This window comes from Onychostruthus taczanowskii, unplaced genomic scaffold (genome assembly GCF_017590055.1).
Source record: "Onychostruthus taczanowskii isolate IOZ18803 unplaced genomic scaffold, ASM1759005v1 scaffold8, whole genome shotgun sequence".
NCBI lineage: Eukaryota > Metazoa > Chordata > Aves > Passeriformes > Passeridae > Onychostruthus > Onychostruthus taczanowskii.
The window spans coordinates 2,566,617-2,575,497 of NW_024505892.1; positions in this window are offsets into that span (position 1 = coordinate 2,566,617).

Consider the following 8,881-nt stretch of genomic DNA (forward strand, 5'->3'; position numbering starts at 1 on the left):
ATAATATATAATATAACATTTCCTTACCTCACTTTGGGAAAACATGTCATTTGAGGACATTGTGGGTTAATGAAAGCATTGTGTAATCTTCTGTCCATCAGCTGCTCAGCCTGAAACATTTTCACATTGCCTGTGATTAAAGGCAGACAAGTGAGGGTTAAATCTGCTTTTGTCTCTGTTCACTTCTAATTGTTTACTGCACAACAACTGAGAGTGCACCGTTCTTCACTTTGAGACCTAATGGTGGCTTTTCATCTGCTTTCTATTTGTTGCAGTTTTGAATAGTTTTGTTTTGATGTCAGAATTCTATGGCTTGAAAACACTATTCATTCTGTCAAAATAGTTAACATAGGGTTACAATGGGGGATTATAAATTCCAATAAGATGTGTTTAATATTAAGAGAAAAGCACTTGTTCTGAATCTGGAGTTTTCTTTCTCCAAGGAGATTATATTACTATGTAGATTTTCCATTTTTCTAATGTTTAGGTTATTAGAACATTGTGGCCTGCAGTGAAAACTCAGATTGCAATTGAATTGCAGGATTTAACTTTTCATTTGCAATTATTCAAACAGAGGATTTGTTCCTTAGGAAGTTCATAAATGAGTGCCTTAGTGCCCTATAGACATGACTTGGTTTTAATAGAAATGCAGCAGAAAAATTGAAATACTAAGATACAGAATCATTTCTGGCTAGAGTCTTTCTGACAACTGACATTTGATAAGTGTCAAAAGAAAAGCTTTTCTGACTGACTTTAAGTGTTACAGATGTATGAAAACCTGAGACCTACACAGCACCTCTTGAAAATGTAGCCTCTTGCATTTACATGTGATGCAACATCTCTTGTCCAGCTTTTATCTTATAGGATAAGACAAGTATATTCTTTACACAGAAGGGCTGTGTGTGTATCTGGATCTCCCTTCTTTCACTGTAGTCATGCAAGGATGTGCAGCAGCCCACATGCCCAACGTGGACACTTTAAACACCATACAGCTGCTTATGAAGGGGAAGGAGCAACGACAGGACGAGGGAAGGGATGCATGCCGTGGAAAAAGAGATAAAAAGGAAGAAGCTATGGAGGGTATAGAGGCTTCATATGACCAGGGAGTCAGAAGGGCTTTGGCTGCATTTATGCTCCTCTTATACATCAATTCCACACCAATGTAAGATGTGGGATGCACCAGTCTTCTCTGGCTGTGGTTCCCACTTAACATTCTCCGAGTGCCCCTGAGTCACAAGGAATGGGATCTACAAAACAAAACACAATGAGCCCCTCCAAGCAAGAGAAGGAACAGGACATAATGTGTAACGCAGAAGTTGTAGGCACATGCACACCACTGTTGGCAAGAGGTATCTGATGTGTGCTCTGCTCTGGCAGGAGCTAGAGCATCACATCTGCTACCTGAGCTGCTCAGTGGAATTCTTCCTAAATTTTTATGCTGCTCTTTTTCTTTTAATTAACTGTGCCTGTGGCTTGCTGCAAAGGTCAATGACTGACACATGGGAATGAGGTGTTAGTGGAGCTGTCTTCTTGACTTTATTAAATAAAGATTAATTTATCCTACGTGTACAGAGTATCTTGCAGGGTTGTGTAGGGCTTTGGTCCTGAATCAGGGCTTTTTACAGGCTTCTTAGATAACAATTTGTCATAGCCATTACTGTCACTTTCCCACAGTGCATATTCAGAACATGGAGGAGTTATCTTTTGCTGATGCTCTCACAGGACCTCTGAAGTTGAGGGTTGAACTTCTATCTGCAATCTTATATTACATGCATAATGGATCATATAAGACTACTGGAAAACCTCTGCACATACTTTTTATCCTCTTTTCCAGGACTCACCCTTCAGTTTTGGGGCTTATTTTATTTCACTCTCCAATAGCAACTTCATTTTTCAGAGAGTAAAATGTGTTCTTTAATTTCAGATTGTGTGAAAAACTAGGGAGGGGAAAAATGTTATTCACTTTGGGAAAAAAATGCTAACAAAAAAAACCTCTGGAAACGTTTTTGCCTTCCTCAGAGGTGTGCTGCTTTCTGTAATTAAGAAGAGTTCAGCCAGGGCTGGTTTATGTACTACTGTGCTAACACTGGGCTCTGATCTCTGACTTACAAAGAACTTGTTCTGGGAAATTTGTGTAATTGCAGGAAGGGTAGGAAGTTTTGAGAGACTGTCAGGAATGTCTGAAATGCAGGGCAATTGGTTATGTGAAAAAAAAATATAAGTCTTCTTTATACAAGTAGGTAATATAACATTATCTGCCCATAACTGTGTCTGAAAGGCTTGACTGTCAAAGAGAGGAGAGATTCTGAAACTAGTAGCAGTAAACTAATTTGCAAAAAACTTAGCCTGCAGGTAAATTTGTAATTATTACCTATCAAATCAGAATGATTTCCTAAAACATTATGAAGAATCTGCATTACTTAGCTAGGTTGTTTAAAGAAACACAAGAAAAATGATCAAAAATAGAAATTAGAATAAAAGAAAGAATAAGAAAATCTTTTTGATTAGACCACACTGTCAATAACCTACCTGTTGTTTTTGATTTCCAAGAGTGATGTTTGGCAATAATAATACATTTGTTACTCGGGAAATACAGTTCTTCCTATGCTAATTAATGCAGTGTAAAAAAATTAATTATTTTGTTAACATATGCGCCCTTTGTAATTTACAGCCAAATTTATATTAGATCCTTATATTGGCTTCATTGGAAGTGGTATTTCTTGAGGTACAAGTGATCCAGTCTCAAGAGCCCCAGACAGTTCCCACCATGGAGATGGGTTGTCTCTTTAACTTCATTTCCAGAGCTGTCAGGGTGAAAATTTCACAGTTCCTCATTTTCTGGTTTAGATTTGAATTAGGGTTATTACATTCACATCAAACGGAAATTATAACTGCTAATCACATTATGTTCAGTGTTGTTTACCCAAGATTACAGCTGTCAAAATAGATATGGCAATATTAGATTTTGACGAAGCTGTCTCTAACAGTTGTAGTATGCATTAGTAAATGATAAACGGCTCAGGTTTTTACTCCCTTGTTGGGGAAGCCTCGTCTGCCACAATTGCAAAATCTCATTAGAAGTCAGCACTGAGCTGTGATTTTCAGATTATGTGCATGGTGCTCACTGTACTTCATATCCTAATATAATATTTGCCTTCCTGTATTAGTAATGCCACCTCACTCTTTCTGGGTTTTACCGAGTTGGAAAATTCTTGCAGTTAATTGAGGTCAATTATTGCTAAAAAGAAAAAAAAAAAAAAAGGCTTAGACTCTAGTGAGCATCTGCCCAGTGTGTGGAGGAGCTTTCTTCTTTAGAAAGAAGCCAGTGCCTGATTTAATGGGACTAAAAGCCTAAGTATCCTACTGGTACTGGCAAGACATCCTTTAGAGTATTTTGCAGTGTGAGTGAACAAAATCAATCTTCACTATAAAAAGTACATCCTTTGTCTTCTTAACTGCAGTCAGTGTTCAAATGAGAGTGTACAATTTATGTTCCTAATCAATATGTACCTCAGTTCTTGGAAACAGGTTTGAGATGAAAGAGCTCACTACAGCTAACAGCTGCAGAATAGTTGTTACCAGTGTGGTATCATTCTATCATAGCCTTTTCAAAGGCTGCATAAGGAAAGTTAAAGAGGAGGGAGGCAAAAAAAAAACCCAAAAAACCCAAAATAAACAAAAAAGCTGCAGGCAATTCCATAAAATCCACTCAGCCAAAATGCCAAAGAAACCAGTGAAAGGTGAGCAGTGGGTCAACACTCACCTGCTGCAGAGCTCAGCACAAAGCAGCACTGATAGTGCTTCCCATGCTACGTGGCTGCCAGGAGAGATTATGATCAAACCAGTTAGGGAGAAACTCCTGTCCTTCATCCTAGAGATGGGAGAGCTGTTTCTTTGCCTATTTTTTATATATGATTGGAGATTTTTATTTTTTCTTTTGAGAAAGATGTTGGCTTTATTTAAGATAGTGGGAATTGAGAAATTAAAGAAACCTTTAAATTTAGGGAATGGCATCATCAAGAAAGATTTTTAAAGAGTTTTTTTTTTTTTTCTATTTTCCAAAACTTCCAAGGTATTTACAGGATTTGTTAGTTACCAGAGAATTTTTAAGTTGAGTTGCAGTACCAGCTGCATTACTGATGTGCCCTCTTCAGTGATAAACCCAAGACTGTGTGCACCATCAGCAATGGCATTTGGGATTCTGCAAGCTGTGCCCACACTGCTTAACCTTTCCTAATCACATATTGGGCATCTGCAGACAATTTACCATTGGTAAATAGTGGTCAGTAAGCAGAGGGTATTCTGCAAAGAAACCAAAATATAAGGCTCAGTATTTGCAACTGGAAGGACAAGTGAAGATGAGAGATGATTTCAGATTCAGATAGCTCAAGAGGTGGAAAGTTGTAACCAGAGCAGTGAGTGATACAAAGGTTTCAACACTTAGAAATGCTCATCCCTGTCCTGGGGGGACTGTGCAAAGTGCTTTCTGAACCCCTCTAGAAATGTATCTTCAAAAGGCTGGCAAACTGTGTACTGGACTTCTTTCCTCAAAGAGGCAAGTTCCTCTAGATGCTGTGATCTTTTGCCAGCCCTTACCCTGCCTTGTAGCCAGACCTGGAGAGAAAAGCACTCCTGAAAACAAGAAACTTCTGATAACCTCGTGGCCACCGTGGTGTCGTCATAAAGTGTGGGCCTGAGGGTCTTCCCCTAGCAGGACACAAGTGCCACAGATAAAACTTGGCAGCTTGTCTTTAGGGCACACCTCCTCTTCCAGCCAAGGCAAATGTTGGTTCAGTGCTCCTAGCCTCTAATCTGACTTCCAAGAAACATGTCACTGTGTTCTTTTCTTCTGTTGATGATTTGTTTGCAAACAGAACAAGCCTGGGCACTGGCCAGGTCTCAGCATACAGGACTTTCCTAAAGAGGGAGTTATTCTGCAACAACCCCCTGTACTGGGTTTTGAACAGAGGGGTTGTTTCTGGGCATTTTTTGGTTTACCATAGAGGACCTTTTAATTAGCATATATAAACCCTGTTGTTGTACTTCTTGGGTTAAATACATATGAAAATCACCTGTTGTCCAGCACCCTGAAGTGTGAAGTTCGCTCTGGCTTTCAACATCCAGAGTTCAAAGCCAGGGAGGGTATCACTGTGACTTCTGAAGGACTCACAGCCAGACGTGGTGACAGTGGCACCTTCAGTGTCATTCCTCTGCTTGAAGCAAGCTGTGTTGCAGCGTATTTGGAAAGCACGTGGAGTTGTTTGTCCCTGGCCAGTGTGACTCAGGCCTGTCAGAAAAGTTCTTGTGTAAATTTATCAAATATTTAGTGTCCTCTGCTCATCATGTCTTTTTGCTTAGAATGTAATTTTTAGAGGCAGTAGTCCATCAGCTGAGTATCTGCTAACAAGAAGCACAGGTCAGAAATTAATTTTTTCCTGAGATTGAGTGCATTGAGTAAGGGAACTCTAATTGATGGCTACTGGTTGAAATACAGACTCTCCCTATTCCTTGCGGATAAAAGCAGGGTGCAGTTTTATCTGGATCTCTCCTTTATTACCAGCTCTCACATGAGGGAATCTCTACTCAGCTGAAGACACCTAAAGAGCTTCCTTTTCTGCATGGTCACAGGGGGGCTGACGCTCACATTTTAGACTTGGCTACCCGGTGGGCAGCAGAGTTGTGGTAGAAAGATCACAGGTGTGCAGAGGAAGACACGCACAGGCAGCTGATCTCTCAAACTGTGCATGTCAAAGCAGTTGTTATTTGGTGAGACAAGACATGCTTTGCTCTTATCTGTTGGTCTCCCAGGAAAGCTATCTGATAACAAGCTAAACTGAAAAGAGTCTGCACTCTGCTGTTATTAAGATTCCTCTTTCAGAGATCACCAGTAGAAAACAAAGAAGAAATGACACTAAAAAGGCAGAAGAGATTTCACAAGCAAACACTCTTCCTGGAGCCTGCAAATTAATCAGTAAAAGGATGATTTTGTTCCAAGTGTTGATAAGTTGTCATTATAATTCTAAGAGCATTTCAAAAGCCTTTCACCAGTTGTACCTCTGGAAGTCTTGTGACTTGTTCATAGGAAAAACTGCACCACGTGTGCGGCTGCTCTGCTTTTACAAGATAACGAGGCATCAAAAGATGCCAGGCACGGTGCCAGATAACAGCGCCATTAGAGCAGGACAACCACAGCACTTCTGCCTGAGCAACACCTCTGCTTGCTCTAAAAGCATCAAATGGTCACAGCAAATGCTGAGGGACCTGCCTCGTGCGAGGGAGGCCTCTGCTGAAAGCGTGATCTCGAGCTGGGATGTATGACCCCAGGGTTAGAGGGAGCCATTAACCAACTCTCGTGGTGAATTAGAAAATGTCTATTATGGGTGAAAAAAGAGGTGTTCAGGTTGTTAACAGTGTGGTTCTAAACAGAAGGCCGTAAAAGGGCATTTTCTACTACTTCAGTGCTATGTTAAACTTGCAGTTCCCACTTTGCTAGTTTTTAGAATAAATGCAGCCTGCTTCTACCTGAGTAGTACCTTCTGGCTTCTGCAGTCAGCTATCTTTATTCTGAAAATTGTTTTAATTCTTTATTGTCTTCTTTTTCAATTCCAAGTAAATACGTGAGTGAATTTATATGCCATTGTTCCATATGAGAATCAATTAGTTACATCTATTAACTTAGAGGAGGATAATGTCATTTCCTCTGTTTGTGGAAGCTGCAAAGAGTATTACAAGTTCAGCTTATCTTGGGACACTTTGAAGACCAGGTAAATCTAAACTTTGGTGACATGGAAGAACTGGGGATGCAAATAATGGTTTGCCTGCAAGGGGGACAGATGAGAAATGAAGCCTGTAGCCACTCCCCTCAGGCACACTGATTAAAACCCTGAAAGCAACCCCTCAATGAGATGATAAAGCTCACATGACAGAGATGAGATTTCCTTTTCAGAGGAAGAAACTCTAAAAGATCTTAAAGATCTCTTCATATTTTCTTTCTTCCTGCTTTGTAGTACTTTGCTTCAGTCCCACTCCATGTTACACAGCTGCACAGAAGTACGGTTACGTCTATAAAAAATGAATTTATTAAGTCTGTGGTTTCATCTTACTTATCTCTGGAAAATGTGTGTTTAGCTGTCCCTGTACACAGTGATATATTCATAGAGTACAAGAATAAAGTTACACTTGAGAGACAAAATTGATTTCAAGTTCAGTGGCTGGTGCTGGCACCTGGCCTCCTGCCTGGGAGAGTTTGCTGCTGTGCTTGCAGAGTGTTAGTGTAGGTGATATTACCGACATGGAATTGGGCTGCTCGGATTATCTCGGTGTGAAAATTTTAAATTGGTATAACTGAGAAACATAATGCAGTAGATGATGGCTTTTGCATTTATTTTAAAGCTTTAATTTTAGGTTTATGAGCTCTTCACAGAGCTGAGTGGTTTTTTTAAGATCAATTTTCTGGGTCTGCAATTTTAAACTCTGCTTTAAATTCCACTTCTGAGCAAAAGGAATTGCATGGTCCCTGCTTAGCCCAAGTGGATCAAACCTGTTGGGTCACCTAATGAGTGGATGGTTGTTGCCCTGAGTGCAAATGATAGGATCTGGTGTTCCAATGCCACTTCTATTTAAAGAAAGAATATACCATAGCCACAGCCATTCCCTAACTCCCATAGATGTGCTTCATAAGACACAGAAGCCTTTGTGCCCCTCTTTGGGTGGTTGGGAGGAAAAATGTTCTTGCCCAGACCCGCTGGCCACCCTTGGGGAGTGCGGAGAGGGGATTCCTTTCTGCCCCCTGGGAAGCCTTGCAGTCCTGGGCATTCTCCTCCCAGCCTCAGCATCAGGTGAGTTCATCTTCCTTCCTCAGCCAGCCGAGGGTGTGCTACTTCCACATCCTGGAGGCTTCACATGAGGGGCTTCAAAGACCTTGCTTCATGCCACTGCATTCCCTGACAGAATAAAAACAAAGGTTGTGTGTTGCAATTGCTCATTCACCAGGCATGTGTTTGCCTGTCTCTCGATTATGCAGGCAAACAATACAGATCAAAGAAATCAGAATTACAGCTCCAACAGCTCTGATGCTAATGATACTGGGATGCAAACTGAAAGAAAGGTTGGTTTCACTGAAAAGCCTGATCATTACCTTGCATTAGGAGCCAATGTGCTCCAGAGGGGAGCACAAGGATGTCAGTGGGAAACTGACCACCCAAACAATTGCAGCAAATCCATTTTTAAGGTGAGTATCCCAGCTTTGAAATATGAGGGAATTGAAGACTCAAGCTGATTGCATACGCTAATGCTGGTGTGTGTGTTAAGCTTTCCTGCTCAGATTTTGGGCCAGGCATGAGGTGGCTTCTTGGGAAGATTGTGCCCTCCCTGGGGTGCCTCAGGAGCAGGGAAGTCAGCTCACACTCCTGGGCAGTGCATCTCACGAGGGTTACCCTTACTGGCTCAGAGAGATCCAGCTGGACCAGTAATGATATCACAATGAATTACTAAATTTAATCTCTATTGAAAATTCAAGGCAAAACCTCCTCCCCTTCACCTCCACAACACCCCATCGAATGGAGAAGGTCAGACTGGTGCTAAATAGGAATTGGCAACAAAAAGGGTAAATATTAAACACTTGGGGTTCTTGCAAAGGATAATAATGCATCTCAATCAGCCTAAAAGCTGAGTTTTTGTGTATGTATGTGTTTCAAGATAAAACTACATTGAAAATCAATGTAGAAGAATGTAAACACTGTAGAAATTTTAAACAAGAGCCAGAGCAGCAGAACAAGAAACTGACAGTGGCTCTGGAGATACCTGGAATACAAAACCAACCCAAGCTTGTTTTCATGCAGCTGCCTTTTATAAGAAAAAGGATGAAAAGGCAACTGTATGT